The sequence below is a fragment of the Bufo bufo genome, chromosome 8, assembly GCF_905171765.1.
Source record: "Bufo bufo chromosome 8, aBufBuf1.1, whole genome shotgun sequence".
Taxonomy (NCBI): Eukaryota; Metazoa; Chordata; class Amphibia; order Anura; family Bufonidae; genus Bufo; species Bufo bufo.
Window position 1 is genome coordinate 65,498,546 of NC_053396.1, and position 21,450 is coordinate 65,519,995.

Consider the following 21,450-nt stretch of genomic DNA (forward strand, 5'->3'; position numbering starts at 1 on the left):
GTGTGTGTGTACGCGACCGTTACACTATGTCACCCCTAGTGTCCCGGTGATCTCTATGCTGTACCCGATGATAAACCCGGATGGCACTTTTATGACTCCCCGTTAGATCATGACCCCCACACCCATAATGGTCAAACAGAAGAGCCCGATCAAACGCAGTCTGACGAGGCGGTAGAATCTGTGTCGGGCACAAGGACTCCCACACTTCCCCAATTGGCACCATGATGCACAGGACCCACACACCGCCAGTGTCAGATTACTGCATTGCAAAGAAACATGCAAGATCTAAAGAGGGGCAATTACAAAACCCTTTGGGAAGCCCTGGCACTAACACATCCCCACATGTGTCTTTCACTCCACAACAGTTATTCACCATAGTGAATTTACTGCCTGACCCTGAGACCAATGCCATTTTACAGTAAATTGTCTCAAGTGCACCAACCTATGGATGTACATGGTCTGATTTGCAAAGTATAGTGGAGAATAGGACCGATAACTTATTTATTTTATGCACTTATATAGCGCTACTATATTTCGCAGCGCTTTACAGACATTAGCATCCAACTGTCCCCAAAGGGGTTCACAATCTAAGGTCCCTATCAGTATGTCTTTGGAGTGTGGGAGGAAACCGAAGTACCCGGAAGAAACCCACGCAAACACAGGGAGAACATACAAACTCCATGCAGATGTTGCCCTTGGTCGGATTCAAACCTAGGACCACAGCGCTGCAAGGCACCAGTGCTAACCACTGAGCCACCATGTTGCCTACTATAATGGACCACATTCCCATCCCTGAGCTGAGGGGTCAGAACTTTGACCCCTGGGATCATGAGTCTGTGAAATACTTTATAGAGAAATGGGCAAAAGCAAAATTAGCGGATCTTTCCACCACATTGCAGGACAGCTACGGTGGATCAGTTGACCCCCACTTTTTTCTTTTCACAGAAATGTTAGTTTCTGCTGTGTTAGTTTAAGATCCTCTTTCTGATAAGAAACTGTCTTGCTTCTTGGTCTTTGTGGTTTTCGCTCAAATTATGTGACACCCACGGCTGCCGGATGTCTGACAATAAAATTCTGCACTGATTAATATGAGCAAGGGGGTTCGCTGCAAACCATTTTGCACCTCATCCCCGATACTCTCTGGGCCAGAGGACCCCAGGATATCGGATGCCTCAATGTCCCACCAGTCACTATGACCCTGAAGGACCCCAAAGTCCTACCATACAAAGAGACTGGACCCAGTAGCCAGGGCAGCCCCTTCCTGTGTCAGAGCTGTACATGCAGCCAGTGCCCTGCTGGACACCACTTCTGATATGGTACTTGGCCACCCCCTCACTATCCTAGCACCACATGACATTTCTGCCATTCTCCAACAAACACAACCTAGGCATCTGACTAATCAACCTCACCTATGGTTGCAAGGTAGCCTGCTCCTACCTGATAATGTCACTATTCAAAGATGTCACATGCTCAATCCTGCTGCTCTTCTCCCTCTTCCAAGGGGTAGTATACTGGAGAATCTGAAGATTTTATTGATCTACAGGAACACTCGAGCTGACACCTCTGAAGCCAGAGGAAAAGCCCTAGCTGATCAAGCAGCAAAGCAAGTAGCAGTGAAAGAGGAAGAAGAACAGCCCTCACAAGTCTTGATGGCAACAGAGTCCACAACAGACCTAACACAGAAATCAAAAGAGGTCTCCTGGGACCTGCTAGTCCAGTTACAGAAGCGGGCCACGCCACAAGAAAAATTGGATTGGCTAATAGAGTCAGCCCAAGAAGAGAAAGAATCTGGACTGTGGACCCAAGGAAAGAGTGTATGTCTGCCCAAAGCTTTCTATCCTCTGATAGCTTCAATAGCTCATGGGCCCACCCACCAATCTAAGACCATCATGAAAGAACTAATAGACAAAATATGGGTGGCCCCAGGGATAACTCCTGTCCTGGTGAGGCATACTCAGTCTTGCCTCATCTGTGCGCAGTGCAACCCAGGAAGAACTGAGCCTACACCAACTAAATGTCTCCCCAAAGCCCAATACCTGTTCCAACGGATTCAAATTGATCACATCCAGATGCCAATGTGCCAAGGGTTTCAATATGTGCTAGTAGTGGTAGACTTGTTCTCTGGGTGGCCAGAAGCCTACCCCGTCCGAAATCAAACAGCCACAACAACTGCTAAGAATTTAATGCAGGAAACTGTTTGTAGGTTCGGAGTACCTGAGGTCATTGAAAGTGATCAGGGCCCAGCATTCACTGCTAGATTAACCCAAGAAGTCTGGAAGATGGTAGGGTCACACTTATCTTATCACACACCCTACAGCAGCGACAAAGTCAAACAACTGAACGGGGTACTGAAGTCCAAGATGCTGAAAATGACTAGGGAGACAGGGCTCAGTTGGGTACAATGCCTGCCAATAGCACTATTTTCAGTTAGACACACCCCTAGGCCTCCACACAAACTGACTCCATATGAAATTTTGTTTGGGACAGGGCCTAGGATGGGGCAGTACTTCCCACAGCAATTGCAAATGCATTATGAATCTGTTGCAAAATATGTGATTGCCCTGAGTAAACAATTGTCTAACATACGTGCACAAGTTTTCTCTTCCATTCCAGATCTTGACTCTCTAGAGGGAAGCCACACTCTGAAACCTGCAGAGTGGGTGGTGGTCAAGAAACACATCAGAAACACCCTCGAACCACGATATAAGGGGCCTTACCAGGTGTTGCTGACTTCCCCAACCTCTGTGAAACTTGAAGGGAGGCCTACCTTGATCGATGCCTCACATTATAAAAGAGTAAAGGCTGTCCCGACAACCCTGGAACAATAATCCATCAGGGTCCACCTACTTATCATGACTTTGACTGTAGGCATATCAGCAGTGTTCACGCCACTGGGTGATGAATGGGACAATTCACTGACACGTCACCATCAAATTCTAGTCCAGGGGTTGAATGAGACTCTGAGAGATTGTTGGATCTGTACCCACAGTCCCGTGAGTTCAACCAGTATGCCATATTTTGCAATACCCCTGGAACTTTCTGAACTGATTGACCTGTCTAATTCTACCATCTTTCTCACTAGCATACACTAAGTTAAATCCAGTACACACAAGGACAGGGAAGTGGCCTTACTTGTCGCAGGGTGGGCAGATGCCCCATGGCTCATGATGATAAACAGATCAGGACCCTCGGTAGATTATAGCTCAACTCCCTGGCAAGAGGGACACTGGGCTAATGTCACATGTTTTCCTAGCTGGACACACTGTTATTGTCTCCAAGTACAAACCAAAGGTATGACATTTAGTCCACACATACACTCAGGTTGCAATGACTCAAAATCAGACAGCCACGTGCAGTGTATTGGTGTAGATGCTGTGAACGGAAAAGACCTACCCTGTAACAACCATACTGTACAGGACCTTATCACAGGTATATTAGCTAACAACACCGAAGGTCAGTTAAAAGGATATGAGCTGGCGAAAGGGATACAATTAGCCAAATTATTTACCCAATTATTCAATAGCACAGCAGTGGCAGTTTCAGAAGACATATACTTAGTTTGTGGACACAAAGCATACAAATGGTTATCCGAGAATGTCACCGGACTGTGCACCATCGCCAGGCTTACTCCTGCCACCTTTATAGTACCACACTCTGAAATTGACATAAATGCTATTCCTAAACACACCTTGTACCGCAGGGCCAAAGATAACACACCCAGACCAAACGGTAAGCCACATGTTGTAGAAATGAGCATTCCCAATAAAATTCTTAGTATCCTTTTCATACACTCACCTAAAGAATTATTAGGAACACCATACTAATACGGTGATGGACCCCCTTTTGCCTTCAGAACTGCCTTAATTCTATGTGGCATTGATTCAACAAGGTGCTAATAGCATTCTTTAGAAATGTTGGCCCATATTGATAGGATAGCATCTTGCAGTTGATGGAGATTTGAGAGATGCACATCCAGGGCACGAAGCTCCCGTTCCACCACATCCCAAAGATGCTCTATTGGGTTGAGATCTGGTGATTGTGGGGGCCATTTTAGTACAGTGAACTCATTGTCATGTTCAAGAAACCAATTTGAAATGATTCGAGCTTTGTGACATGGTGCATTATCCTGCTGGAAGTAGCCATCAGAGGATGGATACATGTTCTCATTCTGTTTACGCCAAATTCGGACTCTACCATTTGAATGTCTCAACAGAAATCGAGACTCATCAGACCAGGCAACATTTTTCCAGTCTTCAACAGTCCAATTTTGGTGAGCTCGTGCAAATTGTAGCCTCTTTTTCCTATTTGTAGTGGAGATGAGTGGTACCCGGTGGGGTCTTCTGCTGTTGTAGCCCATCCGCCTCAAGGTTGTGAGTGTTGTGGCTTCACAAATGCTTTGCTCAAAATTGCTTAAATCACCTTTCTTTCCTATTCTGACATTCAGTTTGGAGTTCAGGAGATTGTCTTGACCAGGACCACACCCCTAAATGCATTGAAGCAACTGCCATGTGATTGGTTGACTAGATAATTGCATTAATGAGAAATAGAACAGGTGTTCCTAATAATTCTTTAGGTGAGTGTATATCCCATGATAGTGCAGATGTGGGATCATTTGGTGGTGGCAACTGATTATCTAGATGATCAAATATGGGAAGTGATGAGACTTATGAATACCTCGAACATTGTGCAAAACCAGTTAATCATTGCCACCAACCAACACACATTAGTTCTAGACTATGTTACAGCTAAAGATGGAGGTATGTGCCAGGTTGTGGGACCCGCTTGTTGCCATTACATAGACCCACAGGGTAATTTGCAAGTTAAGGTGGGTATAGAGAAAATGGCGGATCTAAGGGACAGATGGCTGGACGCACATAAAGCTGATAAAGATACATGGTGGTCTGATACCTTCTCTTTCATCAACCACGACAACTTGTTTAAAGGTATTGGGGGTTGGCTCATGGGAATTGTCCAAGGAATATTACAGGTAGCCCTAATACTATTGGTGATATATATAGTAATTAAGCTTGTTCTTACTTGTGTGACCCGCCTTTTAAAAAAGAATGAAGAAAACTGATGAACACCCTATCATGCTTCTCTACGATGAGGAAGAACAGAAGGAAACATCGCTCAACACAGCTCCCCCTCCTCACTAAGATGCCTGGCTGAGATAGGGTGAGATGAATCCCAGGGTATTACCACAAGTCCGATTAACCGGGAACTTATCCACTAGGGATAGGTTGTCGCCACTGTGGGTGAAGAGGATACGAATGGTATGCCAGGGGATTCATTAGGTAAGGGAAAGTCTACAATCAAGTTTCCAAGGGGGGACTGTTATGGACTATTGATACAAAATGGACACTTGCTTGTTGAGAACTATACTGTAGTTAAAATGGCGGCCAGGTACCCAGCCAATGCCTATAACAAGAATCTTGCTCTTTGCTTTATCATGTGTCACAAGACGGTTTCCGTTCAGCTCAAGCAAGCAGCTTCAAAGAAAGAAGAAGTAACGGTTTCACCCACCAGCAAGGGGGGAGGGGGGGACTTCCTCTTGTCATTGATGTGACAGAAAATACTGAGTTTATAGCCAATAGAAAAGATACACGCCACCTTACACCCCCCACTCCTTTCCGTCGTATATACTGTCTGCTGTTCCGCAAATAAACCAGAGATCCTGTTATAACCCAGCTGTGTGTTGTCTCAGTATTGATCTCTCAGTATACGTATACTTTAACATTAATTAATTTGGAGCAGTACATCAACCGAACTGGCAGCTAGGCCAGAACCAGAACAATTGTGCCACTCGGTGGCCTCCTCATACTGCCGCCACCTCCAGACTCTGTCATTGTGCCACTCGGTGGCCTCCTCTTACTGCTGCCAACTCCAGACTCTGTCATTGTGCCACTCGGTGGCCTCCTCATACTGCTGCCAACTCCAGACTCTGTCATTGTGCCACTAGGTGGTGTAATGGTCACGTACACACACACACAGGGGGGAGGATAGTGACCACTGCGCTCCACCCTCACCCCTGGCCCTGCCTACTTGCCTCACGAGTCCTGATGACAGGGGACAACTGGACGGCAGTCCCTATCTTAGGATACGTGCGGGAAGGACAGACAAGACAAATAACGGATAGTGAACGGACCGGGTCAAAACCAAGACGACAACGCAGTACAGAGGGATAAGCAAAGAATGGTCAGGAGAAGCCGGGGTAATAAATACCAGGAGAGTCGAGAAGTACCAAAGGAGTCCGCAAAGAATAGTCAGGTGAAGGCGAGGTCAAAATACTACGAGGGATGCGCAGTACAGGAGGAGCAGGCAAAGTATCGTCAGGGAGCAGGATCAGGTAAGTATACAGGTATCCAACAAATGCCAGGAACCTAAATTAACAGGCAACCTGTGGCCAGCAGGCTGCCTGTATTTATAGTGGGGAGTGAGGGTCATGTGACGTGGCCAGCGTCACATGACCGACAGACCGACCAGTCGAGCACCGAGTGATCAGCTCTGCGCTCAAGGCAGACCTAGGAGCAGGGAGCCTCCCAGCTAGCAAAGCCGCCGTGGGAACGAGGTCAAACACAGATCCCCCTCAGAGCTGGAATCGTACAGACCGATTTCACTGCTTAATGCAGATGTAAAGCTCCCCACAAGGATTTTGGCCACAAGACTCTCTAGGGTTATTTCCTCCATTGTCCACCCAGATCAGAATGGCTTTATTCAAAATAAGGGCACGCACCATAATCTGCATCGGCTTTTTGCCAATATACAAGCCCCCGGGGGGACTACCCGCTCCATCCTGTCACTGAATGGCTCTAAGGCCTTTGACAGGGTGGAGTGGTGCTTCCTCTGGAGGGTTCTGACAAGTATGGGCTTTGGGGAAAGATTTCTAAACATCCTTAAATTACTGTATAGATCTCCCACGGCGAAACGGAGTCTTAATAGGATCTTGACCACTAGCTTTGATTTAAATAGAGGTACGCGGCAGGGTTGCCCACTATCCCCATTGCTATTTGATATTTACATTGAGCCCCTAGCTCTGGCCATTAGACAGGATGATCAGGTTAAAGGATTTGGAACATTAGGAGCGCAAGACCGTATCTCCTTATATGCGGGTGATGTTCTTTTTTTTTATAGACCATACAACTCTCCCCAGAATTATTCAAATGGTTAAATTATTTGGTGAGGTGTCCGGTCTTCTTATAAACTGGTCCAAGACCAGTTTGATGTTAATAGACCCGTTACCTCAGAAGGAGGCTCTTGTGACTCAGTTGGACATCGTTGACACCTTTCAATACCTGGGCTTCATTATATCGCCCAGGGTTGAAAATTTTGCCCAACTTAATCTGATCCCCCTAATAACAAAAACTAGAGCAAAAATAGGGATATGGATATCCCCTATCCAGAGCAGACCGAGTTTCATTGGTTAAAATGGTGATACTACCACAATTTCTGTATGTGCTTAGGAATATACCTACCTGGATAGAAGATAAATATTTTAAACTCATGGAAAGAATAATTAATTATTTAGTGTGGGGAAGAAAACGAGTTCGGTTAAAACTGGAACATTTATATAAACCACTGGAACATGGGGGTCTCTCCTATCTCAAAGGGTATTTTATTGCTGCCCAGCTACTGATGTGTGATGAATCAAAAAATAGTGCACTTCTAGGGAGCTTAGCAGGGAGTTATGCCCATAATAATATATTTACCCTTTTGGAATCTGGGCTACTGAGTAGCCAAGAGCGGGGTTATAGAGAGACTAAAAAACTACTTTTAAAAGTGTGGGCCACTACTAGAACATGGTTGAAGATAAAGGGTTCACTTACATTCATGCCTCTTTGGCATAATGTACACTTGCAGATGTTAGATGGTATTGCAGTGGACACATTTTGGCAAAAGAATAGGATTTTTTTATATTTCACAAGTAGTTAAGGATAAAGAGATTAAGTCATTCACAGAGTTATCACATAATGTAGAAACCTCTCATGGTTTAGGTACTTTCAGCTGCATTCAGCATTATTTAGTCTGGACGATAAATCAGTGCTGGATATAGATAGTTCATCTTTTTTAAATGATTGGATAGGGAGGACACCTTTAAGAATGAAGATTTCAAATATATATAAACTATTACTTAAGGCACGGTTTTGTGATACACAGTCACCAGGACAAAGAGCCTGGGAGTTGGATTGTCCGAATATACAGTGGGATGAGAAAGTTTGGGCAACCTTGTTAATCGTCATGATTTTCCTGTATAAATCGTTGGTTGTTACGATAAAAAATGTCAGTTAAATATATCATAATGGAGACACACACAGTGATATTTGAGCAGTGAAATGAAGTTTATTGGATTTACTGAAAGTGTGCTATAATTGTTTAAACAAAATTAGGCAGGTGCATAAATTTGGGCACCACAAAAAAGAAATGAAATCAATATTTAGTAGATCCTCCTTTTGCAGAGATTACAGCCTCTAAACACTTCCTGTAGGTTCCAATGAGAGTCTGGATTCTGGTTGAAGGTATTTTGGACCATTCCTCTTTGCAAAACATCTTTAGTTCATTCAGGTTTGATGGCTTCCGAGCATGGACAGCTCTCTTTAAGTCACACCACAGATTTTCAATTATATTCAGGTCTGGGGACTGAGATGGCCATTCCAGAACGTTGTACTTGTTCCTCTGCATAAATGCCTTAGTGGATTTTGAGCAGTGTTTAGGGTCGTTGTCTTATTGAAAGATCCAGCCCGGCGCAGCTTCAGCTTTGTCACTGATTCCTGGACATTGGTCTCCAGTACGGCATACATATTAAGACATCGTCAGACATCATCCACAACTCCATCCTCCGTCAGGCAAAACTCCCTCCTACTTCAGACTTTAGACAAAACTCCGTCCTCCCTCATCCAAAACTCCATCAGACCTCAGACAAAACTCCGTCCTCCCTCATCCAAAACTCCGTCCTCCCTCAGACATCAGCCAAAATTCCATCAGGCCTCAGACATCAGCCAAAACTCCGTTGTCCCTCATCCAAAACTCCATCCAAAACTTTGTCGTCCCTCATCCAAAACTCTGTCGTCCCTCATCCAAAACTCCGTCGTCCCTCAGCCAAAACTCTGTCGTCCCTCAGCCAAAACTCCGTCAGACATCAGCCAAAACTCCGTCAGACATCAGCCAAAACTCCGTCAGACATCAGCCAAAACTCTGTCAGACATCAACCAAAACTCCGTCAGACATCAGCCAAAACTCCGTCAGACATCAGCCAAAACTCCGTCAGACATCAGCCAAAACTCCGTCCTCCCTCAGACATCAGCCAAAACTCTGTCCTCCCTAACTCAAAATATGCCCTACTACACACACTCTTCACCTGACAGAGCTACTAGCTGCTGGAGAGGCAAAGGACCTATGATGATGTCATGACAATGTTACGAGTCACGTGTGTGGGAGAGGTCAGATGTGCACAGCAGCTGGTAGAGTGTACAGAACTTTAGCCATCAAATAGAGCTCTGTAATAGAGATGTGTGTGTAACCTGTATGTAGCAGTGTTGTGTACTGTGTAGCAGAGCTGTATGTGTAGCCTGCATGTAGCAGAGCAGAGTACTGTGTAGCAGAGCTGTATGTGTAACCTGCATGTAGCAGAGCTGTGTACTATGCAGCAGAGCTGTATGTGTAACCTGCATGTAGCAGAGCTGTATGTGTACCCTGCATGTAGCAGAGCTGTGTACTGTGTAGCAGATCTGTATGTGTAACTTGCATGTAGCAGAGCTGTGTACTGTGTAGCAGAGCTGTATGTGTAACCTGCATGTAGCAGAGCTGTGTACTGTGTAGCAGAGCTGTATGTGTAACCTGCATGTAGCAGAGCTGTATGTGTACCCTGCATGTAGCAGGCTGTATGTGTAACCTGCATGTAGCAGAGCTGTATGTGTAACCTGCATGTAGCAGGGCTGTGTACTGTGTAGCAGAGCTGTATGTGTAACCTGCATGTAGCAGAGCTGTATGTGTAACCTGCATGTAGCAGAGCTGTGTACTGTGTAGCAGAGCTGTATGTGTAACCTGCATATTGCAGTGTGTGTACTGTGTAGCAGATCTGTATGTGTACCCTGAATGTAGCAGAGCTGTGTACTGTGTAGTAGAGCTGTATGTGTAACCTGCATGTAGCAGAGCTGTATGTGTAACCTGCATATAGCAGTGCTGTAGGTGTAACCTGCATGCAGCAGAGGTGTATGTGTAACCTGCATGTAGCAGAGGTGTATGTGTAACCTGCATGTAGCAGAGCTGTTTACTGTGTAGCAGGGCTGTATGTGTAACCTGGATGTAGCAGTGCTGTGTACCGTGTAGCAGATCTGTATGTGTACCCTGCATGTAGCAGAGCTGTGTACAGTGTAGCAGAGCTGTATGTGTAACCTGCATGTAGCAGAGCTGTGTACTGTGTAGCAGAGCTGTATGTGTAACCTGCATGTAGCAGAGCTATGTGATCACAAGTGTTAGGCCTCTTGCACATAAACGTTGTTGGTCCATTCCGTGCATTGGGGACAGCAATTTGCAGTCCCCAATGCACGGGCAACGTGCGTGCAGCGGCCAGAACAGATTCAGACCTATTCAACTTGAATGGGTCCGTGAGCATGCTCTACTTTTTTGCTGTGCGGAGGCACGGCCAGAAACACCACAGAAGCACTCTGTAGTGCTTCTATGGGGATCCGATCCATGTTTCCGTTCCGTTCAAGTGAATGGGTCGACATCATGGATGCGGGATGCACACGGCTGGTGCCCTGTGTATTCCGGAACTGCCGTATGTGGTCCACAATACAACCACAGGCACACAGCGGCCATGTGCAAGAGGCCTTACAAAGATGGGATTTATGGTGCACATCCTCTTATGCTTCCCATATTCCACAGATTTATATCACACAGCTACTTACAGTTGTGCTGATAAGTTTACATACCCTTGCAGAATTTATGATTTCTTAAAGGGGTTGTCACGGATGGTGTACAGGAAACAAGACAATACAATATAAACAATGACTCACTGGATCCACAACTAAGGAACAAAAGGGAGACCCCTGCATGAGACCTGCCGCTCTCCCTTATTGCTCAGCCTATGCGACCACCCCAAAGGTGGATGGGCGCATATCCACGTACCTCGACTATCTTACACCTGAAGACCCTACAATAGTGAGGGGATACGACCACCGGCTCCCTACACAGACACGGAGGGAGTCAGGGTCACCTGGATCCAGAAAACAGAAAATCATAAATACATAAACAGCACTTATCTTGCAGACGACTGGGGACTGGGGACTGAGAACTAGGAACAGCATGCACACACACTCCAGGAAGTTGTATAAGCCGCACACTACTGCATTCTGGGGAGGAACTTAAAGGGCAGCAATCAGTCCTACTGCATGACAGCTGAGATAGACTAACGAGATGAGGAACTCAACCAAAACAAAGAAATTCAAGGAGGAGGATCTGAAAGGCTCCTGTCAGAGCTTCTCAACTGTCTGGTTGTGACAGTTCCCCTCCCTCTACGAGTGGACTCCGGACACTCAGGGCCCACCTTCTCAGGATGGGACCTATGGAAAGCCCTGATGAGACGAGTGGCCTTAATGTCCGTCACTGAGACCCACATCCTCTCCTCAGGACCATAACCCTCCCAATGAACGAGGTACTGGAGGGAACCGCGGACAAGACGAGAATCCACAATCCTAGAGACCTGAAATTCAAGATTTCCATCAACCATAATCGGAGGAGGAGGCAAAGGCGAGGGTACAATAGGTTGAACATAAGGTTTCAATAAGGACTTATGAAAAACATTATGGATCTTCCAAGTCTGAGGAAGATCAAGACGGTAGGCAACAGGATTGATGACAGACAGGATCTTGTAAGGCCCAATAAACCTAGGACCCAACTTCCAGGAGGGAACCTTCAATTTGATATTCTTGGTAGACAACCACACCAGATCACCAACATTCAGGTCCGGACCAGGCACACGTCTCTTATCTGCCACACGCTTATATCTCTCACTCATGCTCATTAGATTATCCTGAATCTTTTGCCAAATAGATGACAAAGACGAGGAGAATCTGTCCTCATCAGGTAAACCAGAAGACCCCTCTCCCGAGAAAGTCCCAAACTGCGGATGAAACCCATATGCACCAAAAAATGGTGACTTATCAGAGGACTCCTGACGACGGTTATTTAAAGCAAACTCAGCAAGGGACAAAAAAGAACACCAATCCTCCTGATTCTCCGCCACAAAACAGCGCAGATATGTCTCCAGATTCTGATTGACGCGCTCTGTCTGGCCATTCGACTGCATTCGAAAGCAGAAGAGAATAACAACCGAACCCCCAAGCGAGAACAGAAAGCCTTCCAGAATCTGGAAACAAACTGCGTGCCCCTATCAGAGACTATGTCTGAAGGAATACCATGCAATTTGACAATGTGGTCAATAAATGCCTGCGCCAGCGTCTTAGCATTGGGCAAACCAGGAAAAGGGATGAAATGCACCATTTTGCTAAAACAGTCCACCACCACCAGAATCACAGTCTTCCCCGAGGAACGAGGCAAGTCCGTTATGAAGTCCATGGACAAATGTGTCCAAGGACGGGAAGGAATGGGTAAGGGAAGGAGAGGACCTGATGGCCGTGAATGAGGGACTTTGGCACGAGCGCAAGTCTCGCAAGCTGCCACAAAACCCTCAACCGACTTACGAAGCGCAGGCCACCAGAATCTCCGAGCGATGAGATTCAGTGTGGCTCTTGCCCCCGGGTGCCCAGCAAGGACCGTATCGTGGTGTTCCTTAAAAATCTTGTGTCTCAAAGCGAGAGGCACAAACAACCTCCCAGGAGGACAAAGATCAGGAGCCTCCGACTGGGCTGCCTGCACCTCTGCCTCCAATTCAGGAAAAAGAGCAGAGACCACCACACCTTCAGCCAAAATGGGACCCGGGTCTTCAAAATTCCCACCTCCCGGAAAACAACGTGACAGGGCATCTGCCTTCACATTCTTAACCCCAGGGCGGAATGTGACAACAAAATTAAACCTTGAAAAGAACAAAGACCATCTGGCCTGTCTCGGGTTCAGACGCTTGGCTGACTCCAAGTAGGCCAGATTTTTATGGTCAGTAAACACGGTAATAGGGTGTCTGGCTCCCTCTAGCCAATGGCGCCATTCCTCAAAAGCCAACTTGATGGCCAACAATTCCCTATCTCCCACATCATAATTTCTCTCTGCGGAGGAGAGTTTCTTCGAGAAAAAGGCACATGGTTGCCATTTGGCAGGAGAGGAACCCTGAGACAAGACCGCACCCACCCCTACTTCAGAAGCATCAACCTCAACTATGAAAGGTAATGAAATATCAGGTTGTACCAGGATGGGAGTGGGAGCAAAACTCTCCTTGATATTAGAAAAGGCCTTACGCGCCTCTACCGACCAGGAAGAAAAATCTACCCCCTTTCTGGTCATATCAGTGAGTGGTTTAACAATAGAGGAATAATTCAAAATAAATTTCCTGTAATAATTGGCAAAGCCCAAAAAACGCATCAGCGCCTTCTGATTCTCAGGAAGCTCCCACTCAAGCACAGCGCGGACCTTCTTGGGGTCCATGCGAAAACCAGAAGCGGAGAGAAGAAACCCCAGAAATTGAATTTCTGGAACCGCAAGCACACATTTTTCCAGTTTCGCATATAATTTATTCTCCCGCAGGATGAGCAAGACCTGACGTAAGTGTTCCTTATGAGTCTTGAAATCAGGAGAAAAAATCAAAATGTCATCCAAATACACTAATACAAATTTTCCCATTAAATGATAAAAAATGCTGTTCACGAAATGCTGAAAAACGGCTGGGGCATTCATCAAACCAAAAGGCATAACCAAATTCTCAAAATGGCCCTCAGGGGTATTGAAAGCCGTCTTCCATTCGTCTCCTTCTCTGACCCTGACCAGGTTGTATGCCCCTCTTAGGTCTAATTTGGAAAAGATTTTAGCCCCAACAACCTGGTTAAACAGGTCCGGGATCAGAGGAAGCGGCTTATAGTGTCACGGATGGTGTACAGGAAACAAGACAATACAATATAAACAATGACTCACTGGATCCACGACTAAGGAACAAAAGGGAGACCCCTGCATGAGACCTGCCGCTCTCCCTTATTGCTCAGCCTATGCGACCACCCCAAAGGTGGATGGGCGCATATCCACGTACCTCGACTATCTTACACCTGAAGACCCTACAATAGTGAGGGGATACGACCACCAGCTCCCTACACAGACACGGAGGGAGTCAGGGTCACCTGGATCCAGAAAACAGAAAATCATAAATACATAAACAGCACTTATCTTGCAGACGACTGGGGACTGGGGACTGAGAACTAGGAACAGCATGCACACACACTCCAGGAAGTTGTATAAGCCGCACACTACTGCATTCTGGGGAGGAACTTAAAGGGCAGCAATCAGTCCTACTGCATGACAGCTGAGATAGACTAACGAGATGAGGAACTCAACCAAAACAAAGAAATTCAAGGAGGAGGATCTGAAAGGCTCCTGTCAGAGCTTCTCAACTGTCTGGTTGTGACAGGGGTATTCTCATCTTCCCTTTTCATACTTACCTTCCTTGAGCGCGACGTTCACGTCCTGGATTCTTGTCCCGGCCGGGCCGCTCAATGTCCTGAACGCGCACGCCGCCGCGCATGTGCCATGGTGACTTATTTCTGGCCTGTATAGTACAGAGTCGGCGTGCGTGTTCGCAGCTCTGTACTATACTGGCCAGGAAGAAGTCATCATGGCGCATGCGCGGCGGCCTGCGCGTTCAGGACATTGCGCGGCCCGGCCGGGAGAGAATCTTCAGTCTTCTGCGCAAGCGCGGCCCGGCGGGATTCGACAGGAGAGGTGGCCGTAACCAGGGGAGACCAAAGACAACATCAGGTAAGAGGTGACTTATTTTCTAAAAAAGGGTGGGAATTGGGTAATAAAATGTATTTAGAAAAATGATCACTGTCAAATCATTAACAGATTTAACAGTGATCATTAAGATGAGAATACCCCTTTAACCATTGTTCAGAGAATATGAATGATAACACGGACACTTTTCTCTCGCTCATGGTTAGTGGTCGGCTGAAGCCATTTATGTCAAACAACTGTGTTTACTCTTTATAAATCATAATCACAACACAAACTCCCCAAATGACCCTGATCAGAAGTTTACACACCCCAGTTCTTAATACCATGTATTGCCCCCTTTAACATCAATGACAGCTTGAAGTCTTTTGTGGTAGTTGTGGATGAGGCTTTTTATTTTCTCAGATGGTAAAACTGCCCATTCTTCTTGTTGAAAAAAAAAGAAGCAATTCCACCACAGTTTTACGGGATTTTGATTTACGACATTCGATGTGCGATAAAACTGACTGGTTACTTTTATTCTACAGGTCAGATCGAATCCGGCGATACCTTATATGTATAGTTTTTCCTGCGTTTTAATAGTGATAAAAAAATAAACAAAATCTGATTTTTTTTTTTTGTTGCCATATTTTGAGCCCTATAACTTTTTGGTAATTATGTGTACGGAGCTGGGTGGGGGCTCATTTTTTGCGGGGCAATCTGAACTTTTCACTGATACCATTCTGGGGTGTTTAAGACTTTTTGATCACTTTTTATTAAAATTTTTGTAGCAAATGAATCGACCAAAAACGGCGAATCGGACATTTGGACTCTTTTTTTTTCTGTTTTGCTGTTTGCCTTATGGGGAATATATTTTTATACAATGGGTGTTTTTACACATTGCGAAACCCATGATGTGTATTTTTTTATTTCTTTTATTTTCATTTTGGGAAAAGGGGGGTGATCTGAATTTTTATTTATTTTTTACACTTTTTTATAGTTCCCAGGTTACACACACATCTCTGTAACACAGTACACAGCCCTGCTACATGCAGGTTAGACACACTGCTCTATATACACAGTACACAGCTCTGCTACATGCAGGTTACACATACAGCTCTGCTACACAGTACACAACTCTGCTACATGCAGGTTACACATACAGCTCTGCTACACAGTACACAGCACTGCTACATGCAGTTTACACATACAGCTCTGCTACACAGTACACAGCTCTGCTACATGCAGGTTACACATACAGCTCTGCTACATGCAGGTTACACATACAGCCTGCTACACAGTACACAGCTCTGCTACATGCAGGTTACATAGAAACATAGAATGTGTCGGCAGATAAGAACCATTTGGCCCATCTAGTCTGCCCAATATACTAAATACTATGAATAGCCCCTGGTCCTATCTTATATGAAGGATGGCCTTATGGCTATCCCATGCATGCTTAAACTCCTCCACTGTATTTGCAGCTACCACTTCTGCAGGAAGGCTATTCCATGCATCCACTACTCTCTCAATAAAGTAATACTTCCTGATATTACTTCTAAACCTTTGCCCCTCTAATTTAAAACTATGTCCTCTTGTAGCAGTTTTTCTTCTTTTAAATGTTCTCTCCTGTTTTACCTTGTTGATTCCCTTTATGTATTTAAATGTTTCTATCATATCCCCTCTGTCTCGTCTTTCTTCCAAGCTATACATGTTAAGGTCCTTTAATCTTTCCTGGTAAGTTTTATCCTGCAATCCATGTACTAGTGTAGTAGCTCTTCTCTGAACTCTCTCCAAAGTATCAATATCCTTCTGGAGATATGGTCTCCAGTACTGAGCACAATACTCCAAATGAGGTCTCACTAGTGCTCTGTAGAGCGGCATGAGCACCTCTCTCTTTCTACTGGTAATTCCTCTCCCTATACACCTAAGCATTCTGCTAGCATTTCCTGCTGCTCTATGACATTGTCTGCCTACCTTTAAGTCTTCTGAAATAATGATCCCTAAATTCCTTTCCTCAGATACTGAGGTTAGGACTGTATCACTGATTTTATATTCTGCTCTTGGGTTTTTACGCCCCAGGTGCATTATCTTGCACTTATCAACATTAAATTTTAGTTGCCAGATTTTTGACCATTCCTCTAGTTTTCCTAAATCCTTTTCCATTTGGTGTATCCCTCCAGGAACATCAACCCTGTTACAAATCTTTGTGTCATCAGCAAAAAGACACACCTTACCATCGAGGCCTTCTGCAATTTCGCTGATAAAGATATTAAACAATATGGGTCCCAGAACAGATCCCTGAGGTACCCCACTGGTAACAAGACCTTGGTCCAGGGGCGTAGCTAAAGGCTCATGGGCCCTGGTGCAAGAGTTAGGCTTGGGCCCCCCTTCCCTCAGTGCTTTGTGTGTCTTCTTATGCAGCACAAGGGTCCTTGGGCCCCCTCAGGCTCCTGGGCCCAGTAGCAACTGCTACCTCTGCACCCCCTATAGCTACGCCCCTGCCTTGGTCTGAATATACTCCATTGACTACAACCCTCTGTTGCCTGTCCCTCAGCCACTGCCTAATCCATTCAACAATATGGGAGTCCAAGCCCAAAGACTGCACTTTATTGAAAAGCCTTCTATGTGGGACAGTATCAAAAGCCTTACTAAAGTCTAGATAAGCGATGTCTACTGCACCTCCTCCATCTATTATTTTAGTCACCTAATCAAAAAAATCAATAGGATTAGTTTGACATGATCTCCCTGAAGTAAACCCATGCTGTTTTTCATCTTTCAATCCATGGGATTTTAGATGTTCCACAATCCTCTCCTTAAGTATGGTTTCCATTAATTTCCCCACTATTGATATCAGGCTTACTGGCCTATAGTTGCCCGATTCCTCCCTACTACCTTTCTTGTGAATAGGCACAACATTTGCTAATTTCCAATCTTCTGGGATGACTCCTGTTGCCAGTGATTGGTTAAATAAATCTGTTAATGGTTTTGCTAGTTCACCACTCAGCTCTTTTAATAGCTTTGGGTGTATCCCATCAGGCCCCTGTGACTTATTTGTATTAATTTTAGACAGCTGACTTAGAACCTCTTCCTCTGTAAATACACATGCATCAAAAGATTCATTAGTCTTCATTCATAACTGAGGTCCTTCTCCTTCATTTTCCTTTGTAAAAACTGAACAGAAGTATTCATTGAGGCAGTCAGCTAGTTCTTTATCTTCTTCCATATACCTTCCTTCTTTTGTTTTTAATTTGGTAATTCCTTTTTTTAGTTTCCTTTTTTCATTTATGTATCTGAAGAATGTCTTATCACCTTTTTTCCCTGACTGAGCTAATTTCTCTTCTGCCTGTGCTTTAGAAGCTCTTATAACTTGTTTGGCCTCTCTCTGCCTAATCTTATAAATTTGTCTGTCATCCTCGTTTAGTTTTTTTTATAATTCCTAAATGCTATTGTCATGGTTTGACTCTCTCTGTGACAATGGCCACACCCATCTGCCTCCCAGCCAAGCTCTTAAACTAATCTCTGCTTACCTCATTTGCATAGCCAATCAGAGGGGGTTTTACAATTTACCAATTGAAAGAGGTGTTCCAACTGTCATTATAAATATATGTGATGCATTCAATAAAGAATTTGTCAGTTTGAACTCACATACAGCCTGACTGGTGTTAGTTCTGTGAGAATTAAAACGACACGAGCGGTCGTTTGAGGCCGGATCATCAACGGCGGAGCCAGCAGATATTGTGGTCACATCAGGGAGTGCCGTGAGAGCAGAATAGAGCGAGGAGGGGCTCGTTACATTGGTGGCAGCGGTGGGATTGGCTCTCCAGTTACTGGGACACTCCAAATCACAACTAGGAATGACCAGCTATGCAGCCTGCAGGAGAGACACGCTGAAAGATTTACTTGAGAGCCAGTGAGTTAGCTGAGATGGGTCAGAGGGATGGTGATGCTGGACCTCGGTCCGTGGAAGCCTTGTTTCAGCAACAAGTTAGAGAACGGTTGGCATTATATGGTGCCAACCCATCCGAGACCGCCATACAGAATGCCATCAGAGACATCCAGCTGCAGGATGAGCGGAAAGAGAAAGAACTAGAGCGACAAGAGAGAGAATTGGAGCGACAACATGAGTGGAGAATGGCGGAAATACGGCGATTAGAGACAGCACCTAGAGATACAGCACCTGTCCGTAAGTTGCCCTTTCGCGCATTCAAATTATTTAAGGAAGGAGAGGAGGAAATAGAAGAGTTCCTCCAGGACTTTGAGATACTGTGCCAGATACATAAAGTGCCGTCCCAAGATCGGGTCGCCTTACTGGCGAGTAACCTAACTGGCAAAGCTGCGGATGCGTATCGGGCCATGGAGGATAAGGACGCCATGGATTATGACCGGGTAAAAGAAGCCCTGCTAGCCCGATTTGCCATTACCCCTGAAGCCAGCCGGATTAAGTTTCGAGAATCCCGGAAACATGGCAACCTAACCTACGTGGAGTGGGCACATCGTCTTCAGCGGAACCTTAAGGGCTGGTTCCAGGGAAGCCATGCTCATACCATAGAGGACATCACCCAGCTAGTTCTCTTAGAGCAGTTCTTTGACCACACCCCTCCGATAGTACGGGATTGGGTGCGAGATAAGCGGCCACAGACGGTACAGCAAGCAGCTACTTTGGCCGATGAATATCTGGACTCTCGGAGATCCATTGGAGGCCAGCGCTATCCACTACCGCGGCCCAGTGTACCGACCTCGAGCCCAACTCCAGTATCTCAGTGGACTGCCTCTAGACCCTTAGCCCAATCAAAATCTTCTACCGGGCCTAAGTGCTATACATGTAATCAAACGGGTCATCTGCAGCGTTATTGCCCTAACCGATCCCCGAAGTACAAAGAGACTGCCCAGTTATCCAGGTCGGCGAATTATTGCCTCCAGAACGAGGCCAACCCGCTAGATGTTCAGGAAGAGTTTGGTGAGCTGTTCGAGGCGGATCCCGTCCAGGCCGCAGCACCATCGTCAGCCGGCCCAGGGACTTCGTGATTCCGTGGCTACGATTACCCTTATTCAGCCTCACATGGTTCCTCAGTCGGCCCGAACCGGCCAGACTGTGGCAGTCAGGGTAGCAGGGGGCAAGGTGCTGCGTTTATCCACCACCAGAGTTCACCTGGATTGGGGCTCAGGGAAGCGACAAGTGAGAGTAGGGATACTCCGTGAGTTACCCGCAGAAGTACTTTTGGGGAACGACTTGGGGCATTTGACTTCTTCATTTGCACCAGAGACCGCCATGGCCGTGACCACCCGACAACAAAGCCACCTACAAGGCAACTCCACTCCTATGGGGACCCAGGTAAGACCAAATCCTCCCACGTTACCCCGACTTGACAACCCCATGTCCTGGGATTCTCCTTCCTACGTTAGGCAAGAAACCCGGAAAGACCCTACTTTAGCGTGCTATCGGGACAGGGCGGGCAAGGATCCAGGGGGGTTAGGGGAAGACAGAATAGAGTGGGAGGGAGGGCTTCTTTATCATTACACTGAAGGGGTGGGCAACGGGAAAAGCGAGGGCCCCCACAAACAGCTAGTCGTACCCCAGAAGTACAGACAGGAGCTATTGAGGCTGGCTCACGACATCCCCTTGGCCGGACATTTAGGGATAGCTAAGACCCGGAGTCGGTTGTCTCGTGCTTTCTTCTGGCCTAGGTTACATGCAGAGGTACGAGAATACTGCCGGACCTGTGAGACTTGCCAGAGAGTAGGAAAGGCGGGGGATCATCCAAAAGCCTCTCTGCACCCCATGCCGATAATTAGGGAACCCTTTAGCCGGATAGCAGTAGACATTATTGGCCCACTGGCCCTCCCCAGTGCTACTGGGAAGAAGTATATTCTTACAGTGGTGGATTACGCCCCCCGCTACCCGGAAGCTATTCCCCTATCCAATATCCAGGCTGACACGGTAGCTGATGCCTTACTGCGGGTGTTTACTAGGGTAGGATTTCCCCAGGAGATATTGTCTGATCAAGGAAATCAGTTCACCGCTGAGCTGACCCAACAGCTCTGGCGCCTCTGTGGTATTAAAACCCTCCAGAGTGCACCCTACCACCCCCAAACGAACGGGCTGTGCGAGAGATTTAACGGGACCCTAAAACAGCTACTTCGGGCCTTCGTGGAGAGTAGGAAGGATTGGGAAAAATATCTTCCCCACCTACTGTTCGCATACAGGGAGGTACCTCAAGAGTCCACAGGGTATTCACCATTTGAGCTGTTGTATGGGCGAAGGGGTAGGGGACCCTTAGACTTAGTGAGGGCCCAATGGGAAGGGGGAGAGGATCCTGAAGGCCTCCCCATCCTTAGTTACGTCTTGGAACTCAGGGATCGACTGCGGGAACTTACCGAGCTAGTCCATGAGAATATGCAATCAGCCCAGAGTCAGCAGAAGGTTTGGTATGATCGATCTGCTCGGAATCGCACTTTTTGTGTCGGACAGAAGGTCCTAGTACTAAAACCCTTGAAGCAAAATAAATTACAGGCCTCCTGGCAGGGCCCCTATCAGGTGGTAAAACAGCTGTGCGACACCACCTACGCGGTCGTCAGCTGTGCAGA

The 21,450-nt window shown here is 46.2% G+C and overlaps 1 long non-coding RNA gene across 1 annotated transcript; it reads left to right on the forward strand.

The window, feature by feature from the left end:
- The first annotated feature begins 917 nt into the window (after positions 1-917).
- Positions 918-15,990, forward strand: LOC121009540. The gene is made up of 3 exons (XR_005780773.1): positions 918-1,287; positions 2,802-2,804; positions 15,980-15,990. It is a non-coding gene; the product is annotated as an uncharacterized LOC121009540 (long non-coding RNA).
- The last annotated feature ends 5,460 nt before the right edge of the window (positions 15,991-21,450 follow it).